This window comes from Coptis chinensis, chromosome 1, assembly GCF_015680905.1.
Source record: "Coptis chinensis isolate HL-2020 chromosome 1, ASM1568090v1, whole genome shotgun sequence".
Taxonomy (NCBI): domain Eukaryota; kingdom Viridiplantae; phylum Streptophyta; class Magnoliopsida; order Ranunculales; family Ranunculaceae; genus Coptis; species Coptis chinensis.
The window spans coordinates 79,708,327-79,721,528 of NC_141456.1; the positions used below are offsets into that span (position 1 = coordinate 79,708,327).

At 38.3% G+C, this 13,202-nt stretch overlaps 3 long non-coding RNA genes across 4 annotated transcripts; all 3 read left to right on the forward strand.

Moving 5' to 3' along the window:
• The first annotated feature begins 1,384 nt into the window (after window positions 1-1,384).
• On the forward strand, window positions 1,385-2,585 carry LOC147525349 (uncharacterized). Its single transcript, XR_015198003.1, has 3 exons — window positions 1,385-1,771; window positions 1,922-2,308; window positions 2,403-2,585. It is a non-coding gene; the product is annotated as an uncharacterized LOC147525349 (long non-coding RNA).
• A 51-nt stretch (window positions 2,586-2,636) lies between these two features.
• LOC147525350 (uncharacterized) lies at window positions 2,637-2,994 on the forward strand. Its single transcript, XR_015198007.1, has 3 exons — window positions 2,637-2,709; window positions 2,796-2,897; window positions 2,971-2,994. It is a non-coding gene; the product is annotated as an uncharacterized LOC147525350 (long non-coding RNA).
• A 4,688-nt stretch (window positions 2,995-7,682) lies between these two features.
• LOC147525351 (uncharacterized) lies at window positions 7,683-8,996 on the forward strand. 2 transcript variants are annotated; one of them, XR_015198010.1, is made up of 3 exons: window positions 7,683-7,963; window positions 8,086-8,564; window positions 8,654-8,996. It is a non-coding gene; the product is annotated as an uncharacterized LOC147525351 (long non-coding RNA). The 2 variants fall into 2 exon arrangements; XR_015198008.1 differs by having other exon boundaries at window positions 7,699-8,229; window positions 8,429-8,564.
• The last annotated feature ends 4,206 nt before the right edge of the window (window positions 8,997-13,202 follow it).

Here is a 13,202-nt window from a genome sequence, read left to right on the forward strand (position 1 = left end):
ATACCGGTAGGCGAAAAACCAAAGGCCTCTTATGTCTTAGATGCAGATGAGAAAAAACATTTTTTCCAAATTTTGAAAGACTTGAAACTTCCTTCGGGCTTTTCATCTAACCTGAGCAACATTGTCGGTTCCAACCCACCTTCTTTGCTCATGATGAAGTCTCATGACCATCATGTTATAATGCAATATGTCTTTGCCTGTTGTTTCAACATGCTTTTCAAAAACCGCTGACTTCGCGAAGAGCCTTTCAACAGATCAGCTTATTCTTTAGAATCTTGTGTTCGAAGGTTTTATGTCGTAAGGATATGGAAGGTGCCAAAATCATGATTGTAGAAGCATTGTGTGTTCTGGAGAAGCATCTTCCACCATCTTTTTTTGATATTAGTATCCATCTTATGGTGCATCTAGCCGATGAAGCGTTGATTTGTGGACCTGTGTGGCCTAGGTGGATGTATCCTTTTGAGCAGTAAGTCAACAATGTCATATATTTTAGTTCAATTTCTTTTATAAAGATAGGCATTAACAACACACTTATACTTATTGCATTTCTCAATACTAACAGGGCGATGAAAGAGTGTAAAAATATACCTAGCAATAAACGATATGTTGAAGGGTCAATTGTAGAGTCCTATATAGTTTCTGAATCCGTCCGATATGCCATGGAGTACATGCCACGTGGAGGAAATAAAAATTGACTTCGTAAAGCTACCTTGACGAAAATGGTGAGATCATCATTGATGAAGGGCCTTTGCTTTCGACTTCAAAGTTGTGATGCTAGAAACGGCCAATGGATACAAATCACGGAGATGGCTTATTTTTCGATTACAAGTTGAAAGACTTGATGAATTCTACAAGTAGGTTGTTCATTCGGCTTTGAATTTGACTAGTTTTGGTAATTTATGAATAATCATGTATATATGGACTTCCATGAATGAATTGCAGTGAGTATCGTAACTTGCGACCCACTACTTCGTGGTAGAGGAAGAGGAATAGCAAAGTCGGAAGTGGAGATTGAGCATTGAATTCATTGTTTGGTTATACAATAAGGTATTTTTTACGTTACATTTCTAGTAGCTAGGGTGAGCCTTTTAGTTTTGTTTGTATTTTGTTAATTTTCTTTTTCTTTGTTGTGTAGTTGTTGAAGGCTAAAGATACATAAGAAATGACTTGTGGCGGTTTGTTAAAGGGCCAATGCACAAGGCTAAATCATATAAAGTATCGCATTAATGGATTTGTCTTTTCTACCAAGTCTCATGATGATACTTGTTGTCACTCAAAACGAGTGGTGTTTGTATGAAGGCTATTCGTCATTTATGGCAAGTAGGAAAGACAAAAAATCCGGTCGACTTCGAAAACCATGTGGTATGGGGTTATCAAGCAAATTTTGGAGTTGGACTACACAACTTTCCATGAAGTGGTCTTTTATTGCGATTGGGTGAGGGTTGAGGACAAAACTAATGGTTGTAAACTTTGTCCCGATTCTAATTTGGTGATGGTCAACTTTAATAGGCTCAAGAGTGTCCATCATCAACATGATGAGCCAGTCATTCTTGCTTCCGAGGCTAGTCAAGTGTTCTATTCAAATGATTTGAAAAATCTTGATTGGTGGGTGGTCATACATCCTCCTCCTCGATTGAGTAGTAACGTAGATGATCTAGAAGCGCCAACTGAAGTCCAGTCTATTTTTGATGACCAGCCTAATTTGCTACCCCTGATGGAGAAAGTTCGCAAATGATAGTAGTTGTAATATGCACTTTATTTTTTGTTGTTGGTAATGTACACTTCACGACCTCTATTTTTCTATTATTATTTTTTTCGTTTTGGTTGATTAATTATATGTTGTGCCAATATCTCTTATTATGTAACAAGTTTGTGCTATATTAGTTTTTGATGAACTTACTTTATTTTCTTCAATTATTAGGTTGTTTTTAATATAATGGCTTCAAGTTCACAACGTCGTGGCGCGTCCCGGTCGTCTCCTTCAGGTTCACAACACCCACAACACCGTACAATGCCCCAGTCGTCTCCTTCAGGTTCACAACACCGTACAATGCCTCAGTCGTCTCCTTCAGGTTCACATCAACCTAATGTGTCCCAACCATCTGAATCAGCGGGAGACAATACTTTGCGATCTAGTAATGGTAAGCTGCCAATCATAGCGCATGCCGACGGTAGGATCACAGGAGTTTATAGTGCCAAATGGAGCAGTAGAGTCGGCTATTGGATACGAGCTATTGTCCCAATTTCTTATGCAAGTTGGGATAAAGTAGATGGTTCTTTCAAAGATGAAGTTTGGTTAAAGTTAATGGTAACTATTTATTTTATTTTATTTTATTATTATTTTTGTTTCCATCACCATATTAGTCATAGCATATATATAAATGTATATATGTGATTTGTAGGAGGAGTTCCAACTCAATGTGAACCCAACAATGGGGGCTCGGAAAAATATAGAGAAATGGTTTGCTCCTAAGTTTCGATATTGGAAATATGCTTTGCGAGGTAAAATATTGAAGAATTGTGAATCTGAGCAAGAAGCTATTTCATCATGTCCAACGGGGTTTGATCCAATTCATTGGGAAGCATTTGCAATCCATGAGAACGGACAAAAGTAAAGGATATGTGCTAAGAATCTTTGAGAATAGAAGTATGAACTTAATTGGCCATACTTGTGGCAGGAAACCTTATGGAAGAATATTGGAGGAACTTGTATGTATCATTATCACTACTGTATCTCTTCCTTTCATTTGCTATGTTACTACTTAATAACTTTCTATGTATACTTGTTTATGTAGGATGAAGCGAATCCAGAGAAGAAGCATAGACGTACGGATAGTTGGAAATATGGTCATAAACATCGAGATGGGACTGTTTTGGAGCGTGCCCAAGAATACTATGTGAGTTTGTAAAAAAATTTATCTTAATTAAGTCTTGCAGTCCATACTCAAGTATATGCCCCAAAAATTTCAGGATCGAGTTACAAGTGTTGAAGAAACGATGGCTGGTGAAGAAGCAAGTGAACATGGGGGTGAAGTGGTTTACGACATCACATGTGATCCATTGGCTCAAGTTTTTGGGAAGGATAAAGGGAGTCGTACTCGTGGATTGAGCTCTTGCATGTCCAACAAACAATTGCAAACGTTTGCTTGCTATCGCGGAGGAGCTAGTTGAACAGAGAGCACAAGTAAATCGGCTCGAGGATGAATTAGGTGAGGTGAAGTCTACATGGGAAACCTCTTGGCTAGCTAAAAACGAATGGAGACTATGATGGCGGTAAGTTATGACTTGTGTGCTATTTCTTGTTTTCCCATAATTGTAACTTCTTTTTATTTATGTAATTGTTGTTGTTCAATTTGTGTATAGGGTATTCTTGAACATGTGAAACTTAATGGATCGGCAAATGGCCAACCATCTACACCTACAACCGAAGTTGATTCTACTTCATCCCTGTCCCTCGTACTCGGCAAGTTCCAAATTTGATTAATCGAAATGGATCTTTGAACCCTCCTTCTAGGACTTCTTACCGAATGTGAAGATATTGGGGAGGAAAGGTGAACACGTGGCTAATGGGTATGTTAAGACCGACGGCCAAAAATGTCATTTTAGAGATATTATGGGAGATGAAAAGGTTGTCTATATTACCAATGTCTTGGTTGGTGATGCTCCCTGTATGATGGTCCCCGGGATGATATTTTGTATCTACGAGATATAGGCTGCTTTGGAGGCTTCTTGATTTGGGTTTTGGAAATGGAGGCAGCTACAATATGAAGATTAATTTCGTTTGTTTTGTTTTACGTTTTAATTTGGAACTCAAGTCACGAGGGACGAGCAGTTTATCTATTGTTAGTTTAAAGGCCTTATATGGACCTTTTGTTCATGGATATGTTTAGTAGTGAATGGACTCTTTTGTTAATATATGTGTGTATGCTCCTTGCCATTGATTGTTCATATGTATTGTGGTTACTTTTGCAGGTTTTAGAGAAGTTTACTAACCCTTTTTAACTCCTCCGGCCAATGCAACTCATAAAAATTTGCATTGCGGTCTCAAGCCCGGATAAAGGAGGAGAGAAAAGGTGACTCTTGTGTATTACTACCATGGATTGATTGATTGTTAAATCAACACGAGAACCCGATCTAGGTCAGTTACACTCATTTTATTACTTTTTCTTGAATTATAATTGTGTTTAATTAATTTCATCTGGTGTGTCGGGACCTTGCCCTAAAATTCATGATCCCATGCTCAAAAGAGAGGTAAAATTCACAATATTCCTTCTTATTGCGAAATGGGTTTTATGGATTGACTCATTTTGGTTTTCTTCTTAGTTTCGAAGTCCCTAGACACGATCGCATGTGCCCAAGTTCGAAGCTAAGCTCGCATGGTTTTTTGAGAGATTGGTGGGTTTCATTCCATCTTGTTTAACGCTTCTCATTGTTACTTGGGTTATTAATGCTTATTACTCCTTTGCGGTGATGGACTTAGACAGAAAAGTAGGGTGGTCGGAATCGCCTAAGCGCAGGAGGTTGAAGTACCACCACCGCTCCAGCTTTTAGGTGAGAAATCTGAGAAACTCTGAATCTCATTGATGCTTTCGGCTAGAGTCCGTCTCAGTGAAGGAAAATATTATATATATCGGCGGAAATTTCCACTTCGATATTTTAAACATTTTAAACATTCAAAGATGGTTAGGATCGCGATGGTTTCAGTTTCTCAAGTGATTTCTAAGCTTGCCTTAGTGTTTTGGTTATTTAGCTTTGGAGTTCTCTTTTAGATTTGACTAATTTTTTTTGTCCCGAATATTTCGGTCACATACATTCCCTTCTACTTCTAAGTTCTATCTAACACACTTTTTCTTTTTTATGTCATCTCGGGGATATTAAATGTGCTACTATATTGGTGGATGCCGGTGGATCGATGAAACTTGCAGATTTTGGATTGGCAAAGGTTTCTTTCTTTCTTAGCTTCCTGTAACTTGTTAAGCAATTGTAGTTCTTTGTCACCTTATATTGCTTTTTGTTCACCACCTTCGCAAACCAAATTCAATGATGTGAAGTCTAGCAAAGGGACTCCATTCGGATGGCACCGAGGTGAGCATTTTTTATGCCATTTTACACTCTGCATTAGGTGGGGAATTGTCGATGCTTTCAATCTGATTGGGGAAGTCGGGTTTAATTGTTCAATACCAATCAATGCATGGATGATCTGCCTTTTGAATTCATGAATAATGTATGTAATGTTTTGTTAAGTCATAATACATTTTGTGAAATGTAGGTTGTCAACAGGAAGAGTCATGGCTATGGGCTTGCAATGATATATGGAGTCTTGGCTGCTTTGACCTTGTCTTGGAGATGTTAACTTCGTCAAGTTCCTTACTCTCATTTGGAATCTGTAAGTATTCTCTCTCGCCAAATTCCCTCTTAAATACTTTTTTCTGATTGAATTAATTGAGAAGTTATTTGCTTGTCATTGATTGTAGCATTAATGTAAACCGATATTTAAGTAGTGGTAGATGATATCTTTTAGCATTTAAGTGACATTCAGTATGAGCTGTATTATTGGTTGGTGACTTCTGATGGTATCGGTGGTTATATAATTTATTCAAAGTGAAAGAAGCTACCAAGGTAACATTTTTTTTCCTCCCAATGTTCAAAATCTAGAGCTTCGATGGTTTCTCTTTGGTGTAGTTAGTCGGTCTGGACATGAAAATCATTCGAAGAAAACTCTTAATTGGTCCAATTAATCCTCGAAGAAGTAGACCTGGTTGCTAGTCGATCCTGTATCGGTTAGCTATGAATTTCTAATTTAACTGCCAAGTATGTTTGTATCAGCACGTGGAAATAATTTGGCTATTCTAACCATATTGTGATGGCAACCGCGTTCAGTAATTTTAATAAATGATACATCTTTGGGGATGTGCGGGTTCCCTCGAGTTGCTTAAAAATTGAGTCTTGACCGCCTTGTCATGCAAAACCATCAAGTAAGTTTCGTGAGTCACTCTTGGAGACACACGTAAGTTATAAAGAATGCAAAACCATGTATTTCATTTGCTTAATATGTCATATAATGCAGATCGATTACAATGTTTACCTCGGGGACTTTATGTTTAATTTAGGATAGTGATTGGTATATATTTTCCAATGAATTAAAGCACTTGATTATTAGTATAGTTACCCAAGAGCGTCATGTATGATTGTTCTCGCTCATTATTTAGTGTTTATTTAGATTGGTAGTGGTATATGTCTCCCAATGGATTAAAGCACTTGGTTATTAGTATGGGTCACCCAAGATGGCGTCATGTATGATTGTTCTCGTTTCATTGTCGAAAGTGTTTATTTTGATTGGTAATCTTTGCACATTCCTTGATTCATCCAATGCATGGGGCCAATGTCTCTCTCATGGCGTAGATGGTATACAAATGAGTGATTCAAAGTAATGTTCGGTAAAGAGCCTCTGCATCTCGGGTTGTCTTAACTTGAATTGGTTTCTTATATATAACTTCTATTTCGATTATTTGCATGTCTTTCACTATGCTCAATGTTATTATTTTATTTCAGCTGGGGAGAGAAGGAGAGAGAGAAAGAGAAAGAGAAAGGGGTAGGTGTGTGTGTGTGTGTGCGGAGTTGTGAATTTTATCATGGGGAACATATTCTATGTGGGCTTGTGGGACAAATAGAAAGTTGACACTTGTCAATGGTTAGAGGGAAGATTTCTAGTGATGAAACGTGGATGATTTTCTCGTGCATAAAACAATAACTATGTGTCTTGTGATTTGTGATTTGTTTCACTACTTGAACTGATTTAGTCTTCTTTCTTTGAGACCAAAATAATGATTTTTGCTGAATTCCGTGGCTGGATTTTTCATATTCATACTTTCCGCTTATTCTTCTTTAGCATATCACATGAAAGTTTCATATTCTTGTCTGGGAAGCTAAAGTGTCCAACCCACGGTCTAGAGCAACTCTGTTGGCCTGCTTTGTTCTGTGTTCAAGCAATGCGCATGTGCCCAAGTTCAAAGCTGAGCTCGCACAGTTTTGCGAGAGATTGGTGGGTTTCATTCCATCTTGTTAAACGCTTCTCATTGTTACTTGGGTTATTAATGCTTATTACTCCTTTGCGGTGATGGACTTAGACAGAAAGTTAGGCGTGGTTGGAATCGCCTAAGCGGAGGTTGAAGTACCACCACCGTACTCAGCCTTTAGGTGAAAATCTGGCGGATGATTCCATTATTTATTTATTTCAACTGAAAAGGATTAAGAGATTTTTATTTTGTTTGTTGCCAAGGTCGGCGCCAGGGGATGTTAAAAGTCTGTTTCTATAGAACACAATAAGGACACCGCAAAGTTACCGATGATTTAACATGCCTGGTTGAAGAAACTCTGAATCTCATTGATGCTCAGCTAGAGTCTGTCTCAGGTGAAGGAAATATTTTCCGTTGTATTATTTCAAGAACTAGCTTTTGATCTCGAGTATATTATAATTTCTTGATAGTTTATCATGAGTTGTCGGGTTTTACCACAAGCGACAGTTAGTTAGATTGGATAGACGACTAGACCTAGTCACCCATGAAACCATTTACTAATAATCTTCTGAGGTTTTGGCATAAGGTCCACTAGAAATATTCTACCTGTAGGTTGCATATTTTTGTTCATGAGTAAGGTGTACCTTCCGTTTGCTTTTAGCTTGATAAGGAATTCGTCAACCCTCGATGACTGCCTAAAGTCAGTAATGGGCTAAGCGGGGCCCTAGTAGCGGGTTTACTATGTCCACAACGGATTCTTTCCCGTAAGAGGATAAGAGTTGATAGTGGGCGGGCCTAAAGGCAAGTCAAACTCCCCACTTACTACAACCCCGATTCCTGTTGGATCTGAATTATTGAATGTTGAGCTGATTATGTTTTTATGTGATTTGTAGTTGCCTAGTATTGGAATTACACATGTAACGATGGAATCGGATAAGTATATATGTGTACGAGAAACATCACCGCAGAATAGTGTTGTTATTATTGATATGAGTATGCCTAATCAGCCGTTGAGAAGGCCTATTACTGCTGATTCCGCTTTGATGAATCCTAATTATTTTCTTGGCAGACAAAGGGCAGAAAGTGACACTAGTGTTGTTGAAATCGTCTTCAAATCGTCTCTATTGAGTATACCGATCAAGTTGGAGAGGTAGCGAAAAAACATGGCCTGAAGCTTCACATAGATGGAGCACGCATATTTAATGCATCAGTGGTAAGTAACAATGTGTATGTGGCTATGATAATATAGTTCCTCAATGTTTTGGACCAAAAACGAAAAGACAAAAAGCTGAAAAGTAACAATGTGTATGTGTATGTGGGTTGGATTCATGAAGGTTTTATATTTTCAAATACTAAATTGATTATATGTCTGTATAAAGGATACAAATGTCTAATGCTGATACTTTGTGTAGTTAAGTCAGAGTCAGACTAGAGTACATATATGTAGGTGGATGTGCAGGATAAAAATCACCGTGTTGTAATGCTGATTTCGAGGTAGTGAAATTGACAACTCTACTTACCAGTTGGGCTGGCGCCTTGCCAAATCGTGTAAGCTCTGCCTGGTTTGCATTGGTCTTTTTTTTTGCTGCTAAATTCTTTTCAGAGAGTTGATAGCAACTTATTTGTTTCAATTTCAGGCTAGAAGACTGAGGAAAACATTAGATGGTGGAATGAGGCAAGTGGGGATCTTATCTTCCGCAGCTTTTGTTGCATTGCAAGAGAGTGTTTGCAAGCTCGAGGGGGATCACAGGAAAGCAAAAATTATAGCAGGTTGTCTATGTTTTCTTATATATTGATGCTACCTCTGACATCACGCCGTTATTCCCTTGGCTGGTCTCATTATTCATTAGCAATGTATATTGCTAAAAGCTACTTAGTATCTAGTAGCAGATGTTATCGATTGTGATTTCCATCAGTTTTAAACTGGATGGATGAAGTGAATCGAATCAATCGTACTTGGTTTTATCTGGATGGACTGAATGAAATCAAAGGACTCAAAGTGGATGCCGCTTCACTGAGACAAATATGGTTAGCTTCTCTAGTTCTGAATTTAAATATTATATCTATTTCACCAAAAATAATTACAATGCATTTGTGTCTATGCTTGCATTGTTTGGTTCATTCGGTCGATGAACTGCCTTTTAGTCAAGGGCTATATGCTCCATTATCCAGATGATTGACATTACATGGAGTAACAAGTTTACTTATGCTTTATTGTGCGGGTATTTTGTGATGCACTAAAAGGCTCAAACATTATAGTAGGCAAGCTCTGTGAGGTTTTGGAAGAACATGGCGCTCGATAATGCCGATAAAGCTCATCCAGTGTGTTTAAGTTTCTTATTGTATTTTATTGCTAATTGGTTTTACTCAGGTTTCAAATTAGAATTTTATAACTAGTCTAAACAAATCCCAAACCATCCCTAACTCTTAAACACACGAGACTACGTAAATCCTGGTTATAATGTCGGGATCTTGCGAGGGAATGTATTTGCACATCTTGAAGTTGTTAGCATATGTTAATAGTTTTGCAACACAAAGCATCATTTTTATGTCCTGAATAGAAGAAGTGTAATGCGTTGCCGGTTTTTTCATATAGAATGTCTTGTAACTTTGTCATGTGTATGGAAATTTTACCCTGTCAAGGAACTCAAAACCTCTTTTGCAATAAGAACTCGTGAAATTCACTTGCTAATTTGCTGCATGTACAATATATTTTCTTTTGGTTGAATATTTATTAACTTCCTAAACCATCTGCAGCCTTGGTTGGTATTTCAGAGCTCGATAATTCCTTAACCATTTAGCCCCGAGAACTGTTTCATACCATTTTAAATGATCTTTTTCTCTGTTTGATTTTGTACTTGAATGGAGCGGTTCTTGTGGTGTTTAAGATTTATTGGGGCGATCCGAGGGATAAACTTTGTGATGTAGTTGATGACTTGAAGCTTGATTCTCGTGGTTTGAAGCCGAGGTTTAGGAGTGCTGAAAAGGTTCTACTCTTAACATCTAAATGCTAGTAAACTTTATTTTTTTGTGAAATCATGCATGTGGCGAGCATATTATGTTACGACCGCACGGTTAGTGAAAATTGTGTATATTGACTAGTCAATAGCTTGTTTTAGTGGTTCCTTAGCTTGTATTGACTAAGGTCTAGTTGTTTTATGAAGGAAAAATGCACATCACCGAAGATCCAGAGTCGCCCGGTCCGTCGGTGTGTTTGTTTTTTTAGAGCCGAGACTGCCAGGAGAATCGTCAAGGACCCCATGCTCTTGCTTCTTAGGATGTGATCTTGAGTTGTTCTATAGAGATTATATTGAAATAGTATGTTGGTAGATTATGCTATATCCATACATCTATATCTTTTAATTTACATGTTATTCATTTAGTGATATATATACTTAGTCAAATTTTGGTGATGGTTATTACTAAGATTTTCCTTGTATATACTTGCTTGTAGTCGTAATTATATTATGTGTTTGGGGTTTATGTGGTTGTATTTATGCAGCCGATTTAAGGGGGAAAAAAATATAAATATTAGGATGGAAATCAAAAGAAAATATTTTTTTATAAATAAATAATAACTTGTGGCCTTTGACAAAGGCCGCATAATATTATTTTTTAAATAAATAATAATTTGTGGCCGACGACAGACGTCGATAAAGCATTTTAAAAAAAAAAAGACAAATTTATAATTAATTCTTGTGATCTTGAGCGTTAATTTGTTTTGGCACCAAGTGACGACAAATGCAAATTTAGTGACGGCGTAGAGGCGTTAGTAATACACATTTAGTGACGGCGTACAGGCGTTAGTAATTCATATTTAGTGACGGGCGCATAAAGTCCATGAATTATGTCAATTGTGACGGCACCTTGGCGTCACAAATAATTCTGACACCAATAGAGACGCCTAAATTTCAACGCCTTGTAGGCGTCACAAAAAATAATTGTGACGCCTCCTAGCCGTCACAAAAGTGCTGTTCTGTTGTAGTGTTAGCGAGTTAAGCATGTTAATTTGGTTGTAGGGAATATTTAAATTGTTGATTGGAGTTGAATTGTGTTCAAATACAAGTTATCTGTGTAGTGGAAAATCGATTGGTATTAATATAAACCCCAACAAGTGGTATCAGAGCCTTGGTTAGATTAGCCTAGGGATTATCCAAATCTTGGTCGAAAGGTGTTTGACAAAATTCTTAAGAGAAGATTTGAGTTTAAATAACTTGTAGAAATGGATCATTCCATGAACACTCGCATGACGAGTCTGAATAGGAATAACTACACTATTTGGAAAGCAAAGATGGAAGACTTGCTTTATTGCAAGGACTTGACACAACCCATTGAGAATGGAGGAGAAAAACCGGAAGCGATTGCTGCGACTGAGTGGAACAAGCTTGACAAAAAAGCAATTGGATACATTCGACAGTGGATTGACGACAGTGTCTTTCACCATGTATCCTAAGAGACAACAGCTTTTGGCTTGTGGAAGAAACTCGAAGACCTTTATGAGAGGAAGTCGGGTGGAAACAAAGTGCTGGTAGTTAAGAAGTTTGCCGACACGAAGTACCAAGAAGGTTCTTCACTGTCTAAGCATCTTAACGAAGTACAGAATATCATCAATCAGATGCATTTGATGAAGATTAATTTGGGAGTCAAAGTTGAGGCTTTGTTTCTATTAGGCTCTTTACCTGAAAGTTGGGAGACATTAGCAGTTTGTCTACACGGAGCAGCCAAGGATGGAATTGTTACCATGGAGATGGCTACCACGTCTTTGTTGAATGAGGAGACTAGAAGGAGTTCAAAAGGCAACTCCTCTCGCTCAGAGATCCTTGTCACAGAGAAATGGGGGAGAGGTAGATACAGAAAACCATCTCATTCTAGAGGTGATGACAGAAGTAAATCTAAGGATGAAGCTAGAACTCCTAAGGCAGATAGGCAATGTTACTATTGTGCCACCAAGGGCCACTTCAGATATGAGTGCAGAACATTGAAGAGGGATGAGAAGAATAACTGTGTACATGAAGACATGGTGCAGAGGAACGAAAACACAGGCAGAGATACTACCACACTAGTCGACGACCTAGTAGAAATTGTGTCAGAATGTGGTGTGTGCTGTCTTAGTACCTCATGTCAGGATACAGAGTGGGTGATAGATACAGGAGCATCCTATCACATCACACCGCATAGGGAATTCTTCACTACTTACAGTGGTGGTGAATATGGTGAAGTGAAGATGGGTAACAGTGGTGTCTCGAAGATTATATGCATTGGTGATGTTCATATAAAAACCAATGTCGGCTACACCTTGACACTCAAGGATGTAAGACATGTCCCTGACATTCGGCTAAGCCTAATTTTGGCTAGGAAGTTAGAAGACGATGGCTTTGTAAACTCGTTTGGTAACGGAGTATGGAAACTGAGCAGAGGTTCCATTGTAGCAGCCAGAAGGAAGAAAACTTGCTTTCTTTACAAAACACAGGCTAGTTTGTGTAAAGCAGAAGTCATTGCGGCAGAAGAAGAAGCTTCCTCCGAACTGTGGCACAAGAGACTGTGTCACACGGGCATAAAAGGGATGGAAGTTCTTGCTAAGCAAAAGGCCTTGCCAGACATCAAAGGTACACATTTAAATACATGTACTCACTGTTTGGTAGGAAAGCAACACAGGGTGTCTTTCTAAAGATTCCCGTCTCACATAAAGGACAATGTCCTTGAACTAGTGCACACAGACTTATGTGGTCCTATAAAAGTGAAGTCCCATGGGGGAGCTTCATACTTCGTGACCTTCATTGATGATGCGTCAAGAAAGATATGGGCATATAGTCTGAAGACCAAGGATGAAGTACTTGGCGTGTTTGAGAAATTCCACAAAGATGGTGGAAAGAGAGACCGAATTTGTTGAAGTGTATTCGCCGGATAATGGGGTGAGTACATTAGGCGTTTGAAAAGTATTACCGAGTCATGGGATTAAAATCATGAGCGGACCGTTCCCAAGACACCGCAACAGAATGTAATAGCAGAGAGAATGAACCGTACCATTGTAGAGAGGATAAGATGTATGTTGTCTCACTCTAAGCTACCTAGAATCTACTAGGTAGAAGCAATGCGTACAGCCCTGCATGTGATCAACCTATCGCCGTCAAAGCCTCTAGATAGTGATTATTCAGAGAGAGTATGGTCAGGCAGAGATGTTGATTA